The sequence below is a fragment of the Zingiber officinale genome, chromosome 6A (assembly GCF_018446385.1).
Source record: "Zingiber officinale cultivar Zhangliang chromosome 6A, Zo_v1.1, whole genome shotgun sequence".
Classification (NCBI taxonomy): Eukaryota; Viridiplantae; Streptophyta; class Magnoliopsida; order Zingiberales; family Zingiberaceae; genus Zingiber; species Zingiber officinale.
In genome coordinates, this window is record NC_055997.1 from 96,973,302 (window position 1) to 96,991,389 (window position 18,088).

Consider the following 18,088-nt stretch of genomic DNA (forward strand, 5'->3'; position numbering starts at 1 on the left):
TTAATTAAAAGCGTGTGATCTTCCCCAACGGAAGGGGCATAATCTTATTAATGGACTTAGTGTCAAGTAATGGTATACTGTCACGCCCCAGGTAGTCCCTGTCCGAAGAAATTTCGGCAGCATCTCCCCTGTACGGCGGACAATATGAATCTCAGTATACATATATCTATACCTCGGCCACACTCGGCCGGAACAATACACACAAATAGTAAACAATCCACGCAGTTATATTTAACGAAAAGATGATATAGAAATCAACGAAGATATACGTACACATCCTACTCCACTACAACGAAGAAATGAAATCCACGAAGTAATGAAATATTCGCAGCGGAAAACAAAGTAGCAAACCCGAATGTTCGATATAAAGTCCACAATACAACCCACATCACAAGTATACGAATAAAAGCGAATACAGAAAACGATATCTAGAAATCTTCGCGACAAAGGGGCCTAGCGACTGGAATCTCTCCTGACGGCGTCAACCTGAAAAACAGTAACAACGGGGTGAGTTCAAAGAACTCAGCAGGTAAACCAATAGACATGTACAACAATATGTATCCACCAGTAATAGCCTAAGGTACAGTCTCCTAAACCATAGAATCAATAGTACAGTTCTCTAACAGTACAACCTACGGTACAGTCTCCTAACAGTATAACAGATATGCATAGCTGAAATAAACTGTAATAACCAGCAATAGGCATAAAGTACAGTCTATAGCAAGAATAATAAGAAAATGCATAACTGAAATAAATCAACCTCACTGAGGAGGTGCGTCGGTAAACATACAGATAAAGATAGTAAAGAAGAAAGCATCTGTCGATGTATCTTACCATCGAATCACCAAAAGACCCATCCACGCCGACGATCGGGTGGATATGGATCGATCCAGATCCGGACAGTGAAGAGGTGGATCGCACTGTGAGTACTGCGAGGAGAGAAGAACGGAGGTGATCGGATGGGAGGCCACCTATCCTCCTCCTCTAAGAGGGAGCGCCATGCTCTCATCTCCCGGTACACAATGACGGGCAGGGACCCCGGTATGCTACCACGCTGCCTATCACACTACCCATGAGTGGAGCCTCCAGCGGAGCACCACCGGGCAACCTACACACCCTATGTGCTGTGCCACTGCCCATGCAGTGGTCACGTGGTGCGCAGGTCAATGTAGCCGGCCGACGAGCTCAACAATAATGGAGTCGTCAATCGCCGAGCATGCAATCATGCGATATGGTGCATGCGGCTATAATATGTCATACCTGAACATATCCTCCATATGTGTAGATGCCAAACAGACAAACACATAAATAACAATGAAAATAAACAGCATAAATCCAAACACGTCACATATAACAATGATGTAAGTATCATGAATCCAAGAGCATGTATCACACATGTAACGCAACTAATACAGTAGAGTAGAGCACTATAGATATGCATCTCTATGAACATATATACACATGGCAAGAGATAAAATATCCAATCCTGAAGTAAAGCAACTAGCAGATGAAGCATGTGAATTAGGTATCAACTAGCTAAGACCAGGGAAGAAATAAATCTACCATCTATCACTAGTAAATATATATAAACTATACATATCATAAGACAATATCAAAAGATAAGTCAAAGGGTACCCGCCTCAAATAGAAGGTACAATCCAAATCCGAAGTCGAGACGCCCGTCTCGAATCAGAGTCCTGTGTCAAACAACATATATATTTTATTTAGCTAAATCCAAATGAAATAGCTAAATAAAACTCTCAATGCTAAATCAGGGCAAAACCCTAATCACCACAATCACAACTTACCAATTTAAATCTAATGGTCGATTAGGGTTAGTTATCTAATCCCTGATCACCAATTAGGTTATAAATCCAACGGTTGACTAGGGTTAATTACCCTAACCCTAACCATTCCATTAGATTTATTCTACACAAATAAATCTACACAATTTAACAACTACTTACAACATGTATCAACTAACGATATACTAACATATCATCTCCAATTTATTCCTACACATAAATGGCTAATCAATCACTGATCAATTACCTCAATCTCCAACCTTTGCTCTTGATCCGCAGCCAAAGAAGTGCTGCTGGAACCAAAACAAAACAAACCTCCCTGGAATTAATCAGATCAAAAAGAGATTAGATCTCAACACAAACCTATCACCAACTAAGTCCAAGAAACAATCTACTCATCTTACCTCCTCCTCTTCAATCCCGTACCCTAATCAATAGCAAGGCAGAGGAGATCCAAGATCCAATCCAGGGAAAACCTAGCACGAGTCTGATCTGATTCCTTCCCTAATCCAAGCAACACCTCCCTGATACCAACCTCTCCAAACCCGAGACCTAATTCCACCGTCAAGAAGATTAGGATCGGTAAACAGAGAAGAAAACCAAAACTCTAAAATCCACAACTAGGGTTAATAGCTTACCTTCGAAACCCTAGGGCATCTTCAAGCCGGCGACCGAATCGGGGAAGAGAGGGTCGGCAGAAACGAGAAGAAAGATCGGGGAAGGGTTGAGCAGAGGAAATCAAGATAATTCGTGCCTCCTTGATTGATTTCTGGCAAGCTCCGCAGATAGATCTACACCGGCGATCGTCGGCGTCGACTCGTCCACGCTCGGCGTCGGTTCATCCCCGTGAGAGTCTTCAGAGAGATTAGAGCGAGAAGGAGAAGGCTTCGGCTAGATCTGAGCTAAAGGATCGATGCCGGTAGAAGGAAGACCGCCGGAGCTGAAGCCTTGCTCCCGTCGGCGCCGATCGCCCGCGAGAGAGAACAGAGAAGAGAGGGGAGATCGGGATCGCGTCGGGGCAGAGAGGGGAGGAAGAACTCGGTTAAAGGATTAAGTCGGGTTCGGGAAAAAGAAATAAGAAAGGAAATTTATAATTAACACTTTTCCTCACTTAAGCGGGTATCCCAAACAGGCTTTAATCCGAACCCGAAATTGATCCCCTCAAAATCCGTCATACGAGCTCCGAAAAATTCCTAGAAAATTTCTAAAAATTCCGGAAAAATTCTATAAGGATATTTTCCAAATAACCCTATTAATTGAATTTTCCGAGATCTCACATCCTCCCCTACTAATAAAAATTTGGTCCCCAAATTTCGCTATAACCAACAGCAAACACTGAAATATAACCATGCAGTATAAATGCTGAAGAAACTCTAACCCACATACCTCAAGTAAAAAGATGGGGGTATCGAGCTCGGATCGTATCCTCCAGCTCCCACGTAGCCTCCTCGTTAGAACGATGCTGCCATCCGACTTTAACAAGTCTGACCGTCTTGTTCCGCAGCTGACGCTCTCTATGGTCCAGAATCCGCACCGGAACCTCCTCGTAAGTAACATCAGGCTGAATAGGAACAGATATATCTGACAGAACATGTGCCAGATCGGATACGTATCTCCTCAGCATAGATACGTGGAATACATCGTGAATGCCAGCTAGAGATGGTGGTAGCGCCAGACGATAAGCTACTGCTCCAATCCTCTCCAAGATCTGGAATGGCCCAATATATCGAGGAGCTAGCTTACCTCGGAGACCAAATCTCTTCACCCCTTTTGTGGGTGAAACTCTAAGAAATACATGATCACCAATGGAGAACTCCAGGGGTCTCCGTCTCTGATCAGCATAACTCTTCTGACGGTCCTGAGCCTCTGACATCCTCCGTTTGATAGTGTGAACTAACTCTGCATCCTGCTGAGCTCTCTGAGGTCCTATCAGCTGGGCCTCCCCAACCTCTTCCCAGAGGATGGGTGTCCGACAAGGCCTACCATACAACGCCTCAAACGGTGCCATCTGGATAGCCGAATGATAGCTGTTGTTGTAGGCGAACTCCACTAATGGCAGGTGGTCCTCCCAACTGCCTCCGAAGTCCATGACACAAGACCTCAGCAAGTCCTCCAATGTCTGAATAGTCCGCTCTGACTGCCCATCTGTCTGCGGATGGAACGCCGCCCAAGGCCTGCTGCAGACTCTGCCAGAATCGGGACATGAACCGTGGGTCTCTATCTGATATGATGCTCAAAGGAACACCATGTAATCTAATAATCTCACGACAGTATAACTCTGCTAATCGATCCAGAGAATCAGTCTTCCGGATCGCTAAAAAGTGTGCGGATTTGGTTAATCGGTCAACGATTACCCAAATCGCATCATGGCCTCGACGAGTCCTAGGCAACCCAACCACGAAATCCATAGTAATGTGCTCCCACTTCCACTCAGGAATAGGGATCCTCTGAAGTAATCCAGCAGGTCTCTGGTGCTCAGCCTTCACCTGCTGACAGACAAGACATCTGGCTACAAACTCCGCGATGTCTTTCTTCATACCGTTCCACCAATAGGAACGCCTCAAATCACGATACATACGGGTCCCACCTGGGTGGATAGCAAATCTAGAACGATGCGCCTCCTGAAGTAACTCCTCCATGACCGGGTGAGACTGAGGTACACATAATCTGCCTCGGAAATAAACAATCCCCTCGTCGTCTCGTGTAAACTCAGTCTGCTGTCCGGAAGCTATCTGGCTGCTAATGAACTGTAAATGCTGATCTCCGGCCTGGGCCTCTCGAATCCTCATCCTGATCGACGACTGAGCAACCATGGTAACAAGAATACCCTGCTCTGTCCGTCCCTGCTCCTCAAGGCCCAACTCGGCGAATCCCTGAATCAAGTCCGTGACTGTAACTCGATGACAAGCTAAAGTCCCTCTGGACTTCCTGCTCAGTGCATCAGCAACCACATTAGCTTTACCCGGATGGTAGCTAATAGTACAATCATAATCCTTCAGGAACTCCATCCATCTCCTCTGTCAGAGATTGAAAATATATTTGAGACTCTTATGATCGAAGAATCTCAAAAGTAATACCATAAAGATGATGTCGCCAAATCTTCAAAGCAAAGATAATAGCGGCTAGCTCTAATCATGTATCGGTAGTTCTTCTCATGCTCCTTCAACCGACGAGAAGCATAAGAGACTACCGTCAGCATCAAAACAATACCAAGCCTCAAGAGATGCGTCAGATAAAGTATGAATCATCACCGGTAAAATCAAGATCGGTGCCGATACTAATCTCCGCTTCAGCGAAGCTGGTCTCACAAGCCTCGACCACATGAATTTCACGCCTTCCGGTCGATGTGTCAACGATAGCAATGCCGGAGAAACCTCAACGAATCGTCGGTAATATCCACCAAGCCCAAGAAATCGAATCTCGATCGACTTGCTCCCACCGGTGATAGCCTCAATCTTCCGAGGATCTCAAATACCTCTAGAAACCACATGTCCGAAAACCAACCGAGGATAGCCAAAATGCACACTTATTGAACGTATAGATGATGTCGTCAAGAGTCTCCAAGACTATGCGAAGGTCCTGCGCCTCCTCGGAACGTGAATAGATCAATATGTCATCGATAAACACAATCACAAACTGATCTAAATACTCCAAAAGATATGGTTCATCAAATCCATAAATCGCAGAGCATTGGTAAGCCCAAATGGCATTACCAAAACTCGTAATGTCCAGATCCGTGCGGAATCGTCTTCAATATCGTAATCTCGACTCTCACCGATGATATCGCATCACAGATCAATCTTGGAATACACCGATGTATCTCTAAGTTGATCAAATAAATCCTCAATCCGTGGCAAGGGTACTTATTTCGATAGTCAATGATTCAACATCAGAATCGATGCACAACCTCGTAGTACCATCCTTCTTCTTGACGAATAATATGGAGAACCCCACGGAGATACACTAGGGTTAATAAATCCTAACTCCCGGAGTTGGACCTTTAGTTCGTCCAACTCTTTCTCTGCCATACGATAAGGAGCTTCGTTGGTGCGTCCCCGAATCACTCAATAGCAACTCCACTTGCCTTCTGGCAAACCCGTAACTCGTCTGGTACTCTAGGACCACCGAACGTCGAGAGCCGAGGACTATCGTCACAAGATTAATCAACGATAATAGAAATCTCGACATCCATGTGATAGCCTGTATCGCAGAAATGGTCGATATCCCATCGTCTCTGATGCCAGTGAAATCCCAAGAGGGTTGGTTCGGAGGTCGAAAAGTAACCACCCTCTTCTGGCAATCAACCGTGGCATGATAAGCAGACAGCCAATCCATACCCAAGATAATATCGAACTCGACCATCTCCAGTACTAATAAATCTACCGTGAGTATAATGCTACCAAAATCTAACGGACAACCTCTGACCTCCTGGGTGACATCCAAGGTATCACCAGATGGTAAGGAGACGATCAGTCGTCGAGATCTATGAGAAGGTAGTCTACCAATCTCTCATAAATGCACAAGATATAAAAGAATGTGAACTACCTGTAATTAGCATATCAGCAGAAAATGCATAAAGTAAAACCGTACTGAAAACGGATCCGTCGACTCACTGCGCCTCTCTCGTGACCGCGTGAACTCGCCCAAGATCTCGACGGTAGAGGCGGTAGCACTACCAAAGGTCAATCGAGCCCCGCACAATCGGGCTCAGACGGATACCGAGTCGAGATGGGGCTATAGTCGCAGATATATCAACCAAGGCTGGGTCAGAATCGATATCACGCCAATGGCCGAGGTCGAATCGACATCGCCTCGGTCGATGTCGAGGTCCCAATAGAACTCGACTCCATAAGAACACCGGAATGCTCGACCGACATGCCATATGCACCGCAGGGGAGTCGTCTCACCGGCGATAAGATGGCCTTCGCCCTCACCGAGTAGCGGATCGTCAACCCCCTCCCAAATGTAAATCTTGATGCTACTGTTGAGACTTCAACAGACAGCCTCATCTTATGTGTCCGCGCTTTGCAATGATAGCAAACCGATCGCCCCAAGGAGCACGCAGAGGTGATGTGATCTCGGATCCGTGACCGTGCAAAGAGTCACTAGTGGATCGCTTCCTGCCGAGCGCACGGAACGCCCTGATCGCCCCGATCGGTGTCCGATGACCCAAGTACCGACCTGCTTGAGCGATCGCCCGCCTGCCCCGTAGTCCGTGGTCCGCTCGCCCGGCCCGATCACTGCTTCTTCCTATTCGCATTCACTCTCCGATGAGTAGACTCAATCATGAGAGCTCTATCCGGTCTTGTATGATGAAGTACTAAAACCAGAAATCTTCACCGAAGATGCCCGCCCCCTCGACAAATCAAGCATACACGATCTATCTTCGAACTAACTCGTGATGTAATCGCCAACCGATTAAATTCAAGATTATACCCTCACCGAGCGTTATTCGCCGCAGACTAAGAAAATCGCCAAGAGTCATCCGATATGCTCGGGAAAATATCACTCGAATGCCTCCCAAATCTCGCCCAAGTAATATGCTAGTCGCCTATAATGGAGCGCCGTGTGTCCCACCGGATCTCCGCCCCATCTCGTAGTCAAGTACGCTTACTGCCTCGGAGCAGGCCATGTAAAAGAACGTCCGCCCATAGTCTCAATCCAGATCGAGCTATGCTCGATCGCTCTCCATGAATAATGTGAATCGGCACGACCGCTAAGGGATCCGCACGCTATAACTATGTTGGGCATCGCCGAAGATCGGCGTAACCACCGACCGCTTCCTAGGGTAGTACCGATGGCGGAACTACCGAGTAAACATATGAAGCCATCAAGGTACGGTGGGCGACGGTAAGGAACAAACGCCAGACGGTGCAATATGTAGTAATCGACACATGTGTCTGCGGTGCCGAGTACATAGTAGAGGGGCTACAGGGTATGCTGTAGATACTGCTACTGGGGAGGTGCCGAATATACCGACGGTGGTACCACTGGTGGTACAATCGAGGTAGGTACCTCGACGTCGAACTATCGGATCCGATACTCAGACGTACCCACAATACCCTGAGGAGTCTGTCCCTGACCTCTCTGAAGACTCTGCCTCAGGAGAATCTAACGGCCTCTTACGTGGCCGCCCACGTCTCGGTGCCGGTACACGTGTAGGTGGCATATCTGTAAACAAAATGTTACCCAGATATCACTACAGGTATAAGAACTGAAAAGTTACCTAAATTACCTATTTGCCGTCTGGAGATATCCTGTCGCTGCTTAGCCCCAAATAGAATCAATAAAACCTCGTCAAAATGCCTCGGAATTCCGAAACGAGAAAATCGACGGACATCCGGACAAATCCAAAAATACCGAGAAAGGCTCACGAAAGTAAGCATCATAAATCCGAAACCCGACAAGTAGGTATCGCAAAACTTTGCTCTGATACCAAATAAATTGTCACGCCCCAGGTAGTCCCTGTCCGAAGAAATTTCGGCAGCATCTCCCCTGTACGGCGGACAATATGAATCTCAGTATACATATATCTATACCTCGGCCACACTCGGCCGGAACAATACACACAAATAGTAAACAATCCACGCAGTTATATTTAACGAAAAGATGATATAGAAATCAACAAAGATATACGTACACATCCTACTCCACTACAACGAAGAAATGAAATCCATGAAGTAATGAAATATTCGCAGCGGAAAACAAAGTAGCAAACCCGAATGTTCGATATAAAGTCCACAATACAACCCACATCACAAGTATACGAATAAAAGCGAATACAGAAAATGATATCTAGAAATCTTCGCGACAAAGGGGCCTAGCGACTGGAATCTCTCCTGACGGCCTCAACCTGAAAAATAGTAACAACGGGGTGAGTTCAAAGAACTCAGCAGGTAAACCAATAGACATGTACAGCAATATGTATCCACCAGTAATAGCCTAAGGTGCAGTCTCCTAAACCATGGGATCAAGAGTACAGTTCTCTAACCATACAACCTATGGTATAGTCTCCTAACAGAATAACAGATATGCATAGCCGAAATAAACTGTAGTAACCAGCAATAGGCATAAGGTACAGTCTATAGCAAGAATAATAAGAAAATGCATAACTGAAATAAACTGTACTCACTTGCGAGGCTTGTGCAACTGACTGTAAACATACACAGATAAAGATAGTCGAGCAAAAGCATATAACTGTATGCATGTCAATCATATGCAATCACCAAAATGCATCAATCATAATTAATGCAATTTGTGCATATGATGCAAATGACATGGTCACCCCGACGCTCAGTAATCTCACACACAATGGTGAGACCGCGTGGGTAGGGCTGTGACACTGCCGTGACTACTCCTCAAGAGTGACCGAGTGGACGGATGCACGGAGTACACCTATCCTCCAACCTCACTATAGGAGGGAGCGCTCATCTCCCGGTACACAATGACGGGAGGGACCCGGTGTGCTACCACGCTGCCTATCACACTACCCATGAGTGGAGCCCCCGTGAGCACCACCGGGCAACCTACACACCCTGTGTGCCATGCCATGCAGTGGTCACGTGGTGCGCAGGTCAATGTAGCCGGCCGACGAGCTCAACAATAATGGAGTCGTCAATCGCCCAGCATGCAATCATGCGATATGGTGCATGCGGCTATAATATGTCATACCTGAACATATCCTCCATATATGTAGATGCCAAACAGACAAACACATAAATAACAATGAAAATAAACAGCATAAATCCAAAGACGTCACATATAAAAATGATGTAAGTATCATGAATCCAAGAGCATGTATCACACATGTAACGCAACTAATACAGTAGAGTAGAGCACTATAGATATGCATCTCTATGAACATATATACACATGGCAAGAGATAAAATATCCAATCCTGAAGTAAAGCAACTAGCAGATGAAGCATGTGATAGGTATCAACTAGCTAAGACCAGGGAAGAAATAAATCTACCATCTATCACTAGTAAATATATATAAACTATACATATCATAAGACAATATCAAAAGATAAGTCAAAGGGTACCCGCCTCAAATAGAAGGTACAATCCAAATCCGAAGTCGAGACGCCCGTCTCGAATCAGAGTCCTGTGTCAAACAACATATATATTTTATTTAGCTAAATCCAAATGAAATAGCTAAATAAAACTCTCAATGCTAAATCAGGGCAAAACCCTAATCACCACAATCACAACTTACCAATTTAAATCTAATGGCCGATTAGGGTTAGTTACCTAATCCCTGATCACCAATTAGGTTATAAATCCAACGGTTGACTAGGGTTAATTACCCTAACCCTAACCATTCCATTAGATTTATTCTACACAAATAAATCTACACAATTTAACAACTAATTACAAAATGTATCAACTAACGATATACTAACATATCATCTCTAATTTATTCCTACACATAAATGGCTAATCAATCACTGATCAATTACCTCAATCTCCAACCTTTGCTCTTGATCCGCAGCCAAAGAAGTGCTGCTGGAACCAAAACAAAACAAACCTCCCTGGAATTAATCAGATCAAAAAGAGATTAGATCTCAACACAAACCTATCACCAACTAAGTCCAAGAAACAATCTACTCATCTTACCTCCTCCTCTTCAATCCCGTACCCTAATCAATAGCAAGGCAGAGGAGATCCAAGATCCAATCCAGGGAAAACCTAGCACGAGTCTGATCTGATTCCTTCCCTAATCCAAGCAACACCTCCCTGATACCAACCTCTCCAAACCCAAGACCTAATTCCACCGTCAAGAAGATTAGGATCGGTAAACAGAGAAGAAAACCAAAACTCTAAAATCCACAACTAGGGTTAATAGCTTACCTTCGAAACCCTAGGGCATCTTCAAGCCGGCGACCGAATCAGGGAAGAGAGGGTCGGCAGAAACGAGAAGAAAGATCGGGGAAGGGTTGAGCAGAGGAAATCAAGATAATTCGTGCCTCCTTGATTGATTTCTGGCAAGCTCCGCAGATAGATCTACACCGGCGATCGTCGGCGTCGACTCGTCCACGCTCGGCGTCGGTTCGTCCCCGTGAGAGTCTTCAGAGAGATTAGAGCGAGAAGGAGAAGGCTTCGGCTAGATCTGAGCTAAAGGATCGATGCCAGTAGAAGGAAGACCGCCGGAGCTGAAGCCTTGCTCCCGTCGGCGCCGATCGCCCGCGAGAGAGAACAGAGAAGAGAGGGGAGATCGGGATCGCGTCGGGGCAGAGAGGGGAGGAAGAACTCGGTTAAAGGATTAAGTCGGGTTCGGGAAAAAGAAATAAGAAAGTAAATTTATAATTAACACTTTTCCTCACTTAAGCGGGTATCCCAAACAGGCTTTAATCCGAACCCAAAATTGATCCCCTCAAAATCCGTCATACGAGCTCCGAAAAATTCCTATAAAATTTCTAAAAATTCCGGAAAAATTCTATAAGGATATTTTCCAAATAACCCTATTAATTGAATTTTCCGAGATCTCACATAAACACTTAGACACATCTAATAGTATCCTCCCCATCGGAGTCACTGCTATTATTTGTGTGACCAAATGATACCAATTATTAATTTTATTTGTCAAAAAGTTAGGTTGACAAGATAATAAAATTAATGGGTTAAAACCCTCCTTTTACAAATGTTGAATTTGTATACGTCCACACTAACGTGGCATGCAAAATTCACGATGTTTGAGGTGTTGGTGAATTTAAATAATATTGTTTGAGGAATCAATATTTTTTAAAATTCAAAAATTTTGACCAAATATTTGATCAAAGACAGATCAACTATTAATTTTATTCGTCATAAAGTAAAGTTGATGAGATAATAAAATTAATGAATAAAATCTCCTCTTCGATTTTGTATACGTCCACACTATCGTGGCATACAAAATTCATGGGGATTTTTAAGGAGTTGATCTTGACCAAGTATTTTTGTGATTCTTAGGATTTAAAATATTTGTCAATCCCCTAGTAGTCATACTATAGAAAAGACTTAGTAGTCCCAATTGTAATGATTGGAAATAGGACTTGGACATTTAGGTAGACTGTCTTCTTAGAACTAAGAACAATATAGGTGTATTTAATTCATTAGTTGAAACATGTTTAGTGGTGTTATCTACCAAAATCTGGAGTGTAGATACAGATGTCATTAATCATGTCCGCAATTCATTGCAGGGTTCCAGGAAACCCGGCAACTAAATGAAAATTAAAACACCGTCCACATGGGCACTACTGTAAAAATGGTAACTATTGCAGTGGGAGATGTTTATCTTTTGATAAGAATAAAACATGGATTTTTGAGTAATTGTCTTTACGCACCAAGTTTAGAAAGAACAAGTTTTCAGTTTCTAAACTATTCAAAGAACTTGATATTCTGCCTCTTTTAATAACAAAGTTGTTATTAAGAAAAAGAGGGAAGTTATCTGTTCTGATACGTTGGTTGGCAATTTATAAATCCAATAACTCTCACGATGCAACAAATGGAAATTAGTAACACATCTTCTAACTTTAAGAGAAAGTAACCTTCGAAAATGAACCAATTATATCTTTGGCATCTAAGGCTAGGTTATATTAACTTGAGTAGGATTCATTGGTAGCTGATGAACTTTTGGGTTCATTAGTAGTGGAAATCTTTCCAACCTACGAGTCTTACTTGGAAGGAAAAATAACCAAGAAGCTTTTAAGTCTAAGGGGTATGGAGTCAAAGATATATTGGAATTGGTTCATTCTGATTTGTCTGATCCTATGAGCATCCAGGCAAGAGGTTGTTTCAAATATTTCATCTATTTTATAGACAACTATTTGAGATACGGATATATTTACTTGATGTGCCACAAGTCTAAGTGCTTTGATTAGTTCAAAGAGTACGAGGTTGATGTCGAGAAACGACAAAGTAAAAGTATCAAGACACTATGGTAAGATCGTAGTGGCAAGTACCTCTTGGGAGAATTTAGGAGTCATTTATCAGAAGTAGGGATTCAATCCCAACTAACTGCACCTGGTACACCCCAACAGAATGGTGTAGAAAAAGGAAGGTATAGGACTCTTATGGAAATAAGTAGATTGATGAGTTATTAAGAATATTACCAAAATCATTTTAAGGATATACTCTGGAAACGGGAGTGAATATAATACCTTCCAAAGTCAGAACTCTCTACTCATATAGAATTGTTGAATAGGCGTAAGCCTATTTCGAAGCATATTCAGATTCGGGTAGTCCAGCACATATGCAGAAGAGAGACAATGATAAGTTGGACAGGAATTCACTTGTTTGTGGGTTATCCTAGTGAAATGAAAGTAGGTTTATAGTCTTAAAAATCAGAAGGTCATTGTTAGCATCAATGACCGATTTTTAGAAAAGGACTATGTAATAAACCATGTGCCCATAAGAAAATTTGTTCTTAAGGAAATAATAAAAGACATGTCTAATCTAGTACCAACTGTACAAGATGAGATACCACAAGGAAACTGCAACACGTATCACAAATGATACACAATTGTAGAAAGTGTCTTGTCATAGTGGGAGGGTTGTTAGGCAACCTAAAAAGATTCATGTTTTGGGAGAGTTTTTGGACTCGATCCCTGGAGGACATGAACCTGATCTCCGGAAATATGACGAAACACTCCAAGATAAAGATGCAATATCTTGGCAAAGAGTAATGAATAACAGAATTAGAATATATGTATTCTAATAAAATCTGGAAGCTTGTAGAACCACCAAATGGTGTAAAAGCATTTGGGTATAAAAAGGTCTATAATAGGACAAGAGGGATAGACAGGAAGGTAGAAACTTTCAAAGCAAAGCTAGATGAAAAAGGAAACTTTTTCACTGGTAGTCATGCTTAAGTCTATCCGGATTCTTTTATCTATTTGGTAAGTGGATGTCAAGACAGCATTCCTTAATGGAAGTCTTGAAGAAAGCATCCATATAAAGCAACCAGAAGGGCTCATTGCAAAGGGCTAAGAGCATCTTGTGTGCAAGCTCAATCAGTCTATGGACTAATACAAAGCTTCAAGGTCTTGGAACATCTAGTTTATCAAAGTAATCCAGACCTATGGATTTATTGAGTAAGCGGATAAGTCTTGTGTATACAAAAGATGTGATGAAAACGTGGTGGTATTTCTTGTACTATACGTAGATAACATTTTTTGTAGTTGGAAACAATATCAAAATGTTGTCAGAAGTAAGGGTATGGTTGTCCAAATAATTCGATATAAAGGACTTGGGAGAATGTATATATTTTTGAGATCAAAGTAATAAGGGATCGAAGGAAAAAAAATATATTTTACTTATCCCAAGCTTGATACATCGGAAAAATCCTTGCTCGTTTTAAGCATGCAAAACTCCTAGAAAGGTTTCTTACCTTTTAAGCATGGAGTGTCTTTATCTAAAGAGATGCCTCCGATGACATCAAAGGAGATTGAGGACATGTAGGCAGTTCTTTATGCTTCGGCAGTTAGACAACCTAATGTATGCTATGCACGAGATCAGAAATCTGTTTTGCCAAGGGCATAGTTAGCAGATATCAAAGTAACCCTAGACAAGGACATTGGACTGCAGTAAAGCATATATTAAAGTACCTTAGAGGTACTAAAAATTATATGCTAGCTTACAAGGCAGTTAATTTGGTTCCTATGGGTTGTACGGATTTTGACCTCCAATCGGATAGGGACAATAATAAGTCAATCTTGGGGTTTTGTGTTTATTTTAGGAGGTAAAGTCATAACTATGGAAGAGTGATAAGCATAGGTGTTTTTCTGGACTCCACCATAGAAGCTTAGTATATGGCAAGCCTCTGAGGTAGCCATAAAAGCTAAATAACTCAATAACCTCAAGATAGACTTAGATATGATTTCTGGTTTGTCCAAAGATTATTACAATTTATTGTAATAATATTGGTGCAGTAGCAAACTCGAAGAAACCATAAGTCTATAAAGGCAAGTAAACATAATAGAGCGCAAGTACCACCCAATACGAGAAATCGTATAAACGAGGAGAAGTTGTTGCTGCCAAGAATGCATCAGATGATGACCTATAGATCTTTTCACTAAGGTCTTTAAGGCAAGAGATTTTGATGGACATGTTGAAGGGTTGGGAATCAGATGTATGGCAGCAGATATGGCAGCTTAGTCTTTTAGTATAAGTGGGAGATTGTTAGAGTGTATACTAAAAGTCTAGCTTTTGGTATAAACATTTATCTAGAAATAAGAATCACATTGGTCAAATGTCAACATTTATGATAAATATAGTTGTTCAATTAATTTATATTGTAGATAACATGGTGTGTGGTGTCACACACAGAGGATCATGTTATCAGTACCTTATAAATTATAAACAGTAGCTCACGACCATAATGGAAAGGAACAAACCATTGGAAGGTCGTAGTGTAATTAGGTATTAGTTTATCTTAACTATATAATTACACTAGTACACTTAGAGTGTATTGAGTAGGACCATTAGAGGTCGTTTCTTTTATACTGACTTTATAAAGAAACAAAGACCTCAGTTATTATGGAAGTGTGTGCTCTTGATCCTAATATAATAACAAGCACATATATTTGATATTTATTTCTTTAATTTATCAATGGGTGAGATTTAGTTCGATGAATCAATAAGCCCGATAAGTTGGGAAATGATATCACTTATAGTGTGTGTTGTTGATTATAGAATGAAACTGTGTCCTAGTGATCTAGGTTGAGAATGTCCCCAAGAGGAGCTCATAAGGATTGTCATGTTAAACCCTGCAGGTGGACTTAGTCCGACATGACGATGAAGTTGAGTGGTACTACTCTTGGATCTAGATATTAATTAAGTGAGTTGCCAGTAACTTACTTAATTAGTGGACATTTATTATCTTAAACACAGGGAGACTAACACACTCATAATAAGAAGGAGCCCAAAATGTAATTTGGGATTGGTGCGGTAGTTCAATAATAGTTCTTTAGTGGAATGAATTATTATTGATGAAATTAAGTTGTGTGTTTGGGGCGAACACGGGATGCTTAATTTCATCGGGAGACCAAAACCAATTCCTCCTCTCGGTCCCTATCGTAGCCTCTAATATATAGAGATTTATACCCACCACATACCCACCTTCTTACCCATCTAATGGGGCCGGCCAAGCTAGCTTGGAACCCAAGCTAGGGCCGGCCAAGACCAAGTAGATGAGCCATGTAGGTGGCCGGCCAAAGCTTGGGTCCCAAGCTTAGGTGGTCGGCCACTAGAATATTAAAAGGGATTTTTATTAAAATTATTTCTTATGTGGATATCAAGGTTTTAAAAAGAGAGTTTAAAAATTAAAAATTTCCTTTTATAGCTTTCTACAAAAGATTAAGAGAAGAGATTAATCTCTTTCCTTATTTGTAGATTAAAAGGATGGTTTTAATTTTTGGTAAAAACTTTCCTTATTTGTAAATCATCTACATGTTTAAAAGAGAGTTTAAAATTTGAAATCTTTCCTTATTTGTTGATTAAAGGAGGATTTTAAATTTTAAGAAAACTTTCCTTTTTAACCATGTTCATGATTTAAAAGAGAGTTTAAAATTAAATATTCTCTTTTATAAGTTTCTACAAAAGATTAAGAAAAGATTTGATATCTTTCCTTATTTGTAGATTAAAAGAGATTTTAATTTTTAGAGATAACTTTCTTTTTATCCACATGTTTAAAAGAAAGATTTTAATTTATTAAATTTCCTTTTATAAACCAATCATGAAGGGATAAAATTATTGGAGAAATTTTTATAAATTTCTGGAGACAAATTAGGAAGTTTTAATTAATTAAAACTCTCCTTGTTTGTAGCTTTTATATGGCCGGCCAAATAAAATTGAGAAAGAAAATTATTTTTAATTAAATAAATTTTCCTTTTCAATGGAAAAAGAATTAAGGAAGTTTTTATTAAATTTTCCTTATTTGCCAAGACCAAGGATTATAAAAGAGGGAGTAGAGGAGGCTTCAATGCTAACGACTCTATTCTATTTTTCTTCCTCTTTTCCTTGGTGGTGTGGCCGGCCCTTCCTTCTTCTCTTCTTCTTCTCTTTGTGGCCGAACCTCTTCATGCTCATGGAGTTTTAATTGGTGGTCGGATCTAGCTTGAGGAAGAAGGAGAGAAAGCCTACATCCCTTAGAGCTTGGTTGGTGGAAAAGATCTTCATCTTTTGGAAGCTTTGTGCTTGGCCGAAATTTGAAGAAAGGAGAAGGTGCTTTGGTGGTTTCTCATCTCGGAAGATCGTTGCCCACACAACGTCCGAGGTTAGAAGAGCAATACGGTAGAAGATCAAGAGGTTTTTCTAAAAGGTATAACTAGTATTTTTCTTTCCGCATCATACTAGTTATTTTTGGAAATAATACTAAATACAAGAGGCATACGATTCTAGTGTTTCGAATTTGTTTTCGATATAGTGTTCTTTTGTTTTTCTTTTCCTTGTGATTTGATTGTTCTTTTCGGTTAACCTAAAGTTATTTTAGGAAATTAAATATTAGATTTCTATAAAAGGTTTTGTCTAGTCGGTGGTGGTTGCTCCCATATCCAAGAAGGTCATGTGCCTCGCCACGTCAGTACTGGGAACCAATTATGGAAATTAATATTTAATGGAATTAATAACTTAAGGTGATTTGGGTCGAACGTGTTAAGTTCCGCAGGAGAGTCAAAACCTAAAAGAACAAATAGATTAAGTTTTGGATCAAACGTGTTAAGTTCCGCAGGCGATCTAAAATTTAATTTAAAAGAACACATGGTAGCTAGGAAAATGTTCAGACCTTTGTACAAAATTTTTGTACAGTAGAACCTCTAGACTTTCCGAGTAGCAACCTACAGTCGCCGGCCCTAGGGAAAGAAGTAAGGGGAAAATAAGAGAGGGGTGCCGACCACAAGAGAATAGAAGAGGATTCTTAGGTTAGTTTTTGAGCACCACCCTCTCTTCTTTTATAAACTTTGTTGGCAGCTAAAAAGAAAAAATTTAACAAAAAATTGTTTTAAATAAAATTTTCCTTTTATTCCTATTGTGGATGGTTACAAAAAAAGAAAGATTTTAACAAAATTAAAATCTCTCTTTTAAACCATTGTAAATAACTATAAAAGGAAAATTTTTACCAAAATTCTGTTTTAAATAAAATCTCCCTTTTATTCCTATTATGGCCAGCCCCTTGCTTAGGCACCAAGCAAGGTTTGTCCGACCCTTATCTTGGGCACCAAACAAGGCTTGGTCGGCCCTATGCTTGGGCAACAAGCAAGGCTTGGCCAGCCCCTTGCTTGGGTAAGAAGCAGGGCTTGGGTGGAT

The 18,088-nt window shown here is 41.3% G+C and overlaps 1 long non-coding RNA gene across 1 annotated transcript; it reads right to left on the bottom strand.

Moving 5' to 3' along the window:
• Positions 1–2,056: 2,056 nt before the first annotated feature.
• On the bottom strand, positions 2,057–2,475 carry LOC121994217. The gene is made up of 3 exons (XR_006115642.1): positions 2,444–2,475; positions 2,210–2,357; positions 2,057–2,124 (listed from the first exon to the last, which is right to left on the bottom strand). It is a non-coding gene; the product is annotated as an uncharacterized LOC121994217 (long non-coding RNA).
• Between the last annotated feature and the right edge of the window lie 15,613 nt (positions 2,476–18,088).